This window comes from Bubalus kerabau, chromosome 17 (assembly GCF_029407905.1).
Source record: "Bubalus kerabau isolate K-KA32 ecotype Philippines breed swamp buffalo chromosome 17, PCC_UOA_SB_1v2, whole genome shotgun sequence".
Lineage (NCBI taxonomy): Eukaryota > Metazoa > Chordata > Mammalia > Artiodactyla > Bovidae > Bubalus > Bubalus kerabau.
The window spans coordinates 52021069-52024086 of record NC_073640.1 but is presented as its reverse complement, the minus strand read 5'-3'; the positions used below and the strand labels follow the sequence as shown (position 1 = coordinate 52024086).

Below are 3018 nucleotides of genomic sequence, written 5' to 3'. Positions count from 1 at the left end.
ACATCATACAGCCTGTATATAGTCAAGCTGGGACTAAGACCCTGGTGTGTCTGATGTGATAACCTGGGATGTGAATGCTTTTAAGAGAGACTTTTTCCCCAGCTAGGATATTCTCTGTTGAGAAATACTGTCAACGCCACCCTCAGTTTTATCCAGAATCTGCCCACTTCCCTCCCTTCCCCAGCAGCTACCCATCAGCTCCTTCCTGGACTGTCCTAGCAGCCCCCTCTCTTGTCTCCATGCTTCCATCCTGTCCCCACTGTCTTCCCCACATGCAACCACAGGAATCTTGTTAACCCCTGAGCCAGGCCACGGTCCTCCCCTGCCCAGAGTCCTCCCCGTGGCCGATCCCACACCGTCTGCCCCAGCCACCATTCTATCCTCACTCCTGCTACTCAACCCTGGCTCAGTCTCCTCCAGATACAGAGGCTTCTATCCTGTTCCTTGAGCACAACAGATGCATTCTTACCTCAGGGCCTTTGCACCGGCTACTCTCTCTGCCTTGAACATTTTTTCCTGATGCCCATATGCTGGAAAAGACTGTTGAGAGTCCCTTGGACAGTAAGGAGATCAAACCAGTAAATCCTAAAGGAAATCAACCCTGAATATTCATTGGAAGGACTGATGCTGATGCTGAAGCTCCAATACTTTGGCCACCTGATTCGATGAACTGACTCATTTGAAAAGACCCTGATGCTGGGAAAGATTCCAGCAGGAAAAGGGGACGACAGAGGATGAGATGGTTGGATGGCATCATTGACTCTATGGACATGAGTTTGAGCAAGCTCTGGGAGACAGTGAAGGACAGGAAAGCCTGGCGTGTTGCAGTCCATGGGGTCGCAAAGAGTCGGACAGGACTGACAGACTGAACAACAACAACATAACTTTCTCCTTCCTGCCTTCAGACTTGACCCAAATGTCACCTTATCAGTGAGGTTATCCTTGACTTCCTGATGGAAAATAACAATCCACCTCCACACATCGTTCTGAATCCCCTAAGTCAGGGGTCTTCAGACTTTCAGTAAAGGTGGTTGTGGTTGTTTAGTCGCTCACTCATGTCTGACTCTATTGCGACCCCGCGCACTATAACCCACCAGGCTCCCCTGTCCATGGGATTTCCCAGGCAAGAATACTGGAGTGGGCTGCCATTTTCTTCCCCAGGGGATCTTCCTGACCCAGGGATAGAACCCGTGCCTCCCGCTTGGCAGGCAGATTCTTCACCACTGAGCCACCTGGGAAGATATTAAAGAGTTTAGGCTTCAGTAGCCATATGCTCTGTGTCATAGCTTCTCAACTCTTGTTATAACACAAAAACAATCACAGACAATATGTAACTGAATGAGCATGGCCATGTTGCAATAAAATTTTATTCATGGACATTGAAAAGTGAATTTCATGCAAATATTATATATCACAGGGACTTCCCTGGCAGTCCTGTAGTTAAGATTCTGGGCTTCCAATGCAGGGGGCACAAGTTCAAACTCTGATTGGGGAACTAAGATTAAGATCCCACATGCCGTGAGGCACAACCAAAAGAAAAACATTCTCTTTAAAAAAAAAAAAAAATAGTGGATTATATTTGATTTAAGTGTTGTGACAAAATATTCTCTTGATTTCATTTTCCCAAACATTAGTAGTTGTCGTGTTAGTCATTCAGTCGTTGCCATTCCCTTCTGCAGGGGATCTTCCTGACACAGGGATCAAACCCAGGTGTCCTGCATTGCAGGCAGATTCTTTACCTTCTGAGCCACATTAAAAGATATAAAAACCATCCTTAGCTTGGGAACTGTACAAAAGCAAATGGCAGGCTAGATTGTACTTGGGTGCTACAGTTTGCTGACCCCTGTCCTAAGCCCACCCTGCCCAATGTTTTCACATCACCTTTTAACAGTCTGGAATATTTATTTATGTGTTATGTTTATTATCTAACTTCCCCGCTAGTCTGTCAGCTTCAAAAAGGCAGGGACTGGGGACTTTCCTGGTGGTCCGGTGGTTAAGAATCTGCTTTGCAATGCAGTGGACACAGTTACCATCCCCGGCTGAGAAATTAAGGTCCCACATGCCGCAGGCGCACTGCAACAAAGATTCAACACAGCTGAATAAATAATATATCTATTTTTAAAAGACAGGGATTTTGCCCCTGGCTGGCAGCGCGGAGGCCTCATGATGCCTGGAGTTACTGTAAAAGACATGAACCAGCAGGAGTTCGTCAGAGCTCTGGCAGCCTTCCTCAAAAAGTCCGGGAAGCTGAAAGTCCCTGAATGCGTGGACACTGTCAAGCTGGCCAAGCATAAAGAACTTGCTCCCTACGATGAGAACTGGTTCTACACACGAGCTGCTTCCACGGGCGGCACCTGTACCTCCGGGGTGGCACTGGGGTTGGCTTCATGACCAAGATCTATGGGGGGCGCCAGAGGAACGGCGTCATGCCCAGCCACTTCAGCAGAGGCTCCAAGACCGTGGCCCGGCGGGTCCTCCAAGCCCTGGGGGGGCTGAAAATGGTGGAAAAGGACCCAGATGGGGGCCGCAAACTGGCGCCTCAGGGACAGAGAGATCTGGACAGAACCGCTGGACAGGTGGCAGCTGCCAACAAGAAGCATTAGAACAAATGATGCTGGGTTAATAAAGTGCCTCGTTCGTAAAAACAAACAAACAAAAAAAAGCAAGGTGAAAAGACAGACTTCAGAATGGGAGAAAACAATAGCAAATGAAGCAACTGACAAACAACTAATCTCAAAAATATACAAGCGACTCCTGCAGCTCAATTCCAAAAAAATAAACGACCCAATCAAAAAATGGGCCAAAGAACTAAATAGACATTTCTCCAAAGAAGACATACAGATGGGTAACACATGAAAAGATGCTCAACATCACTCATTATCAGAGAAATGCAAATCAAAACCACAATGAGGTAGCATTTCATGCTAGTCAGAATGGCTGCGATCCAAAAGTCTACAAGCAATAATGCTGGAGAGGATGTGGAGAAAAGGGAACCCTCCTACACTGTTGGTGGGAATG

At 47.2% G+C, this 3018-nt stretch overlaps 1 pseudogene; it reads left to right on the top strand.

Moving 5' to 3' along the window:
- The first annotated feature begins 2106 nt into the window (after window positions 1–2106).
- Window positions 2107–2656, top strand: LOC129632418 (40S ribosomal protein S19-like; annotated as a pseudogene).
- Window positions 2657–3018: the final 362 nt, after the last annotated feature.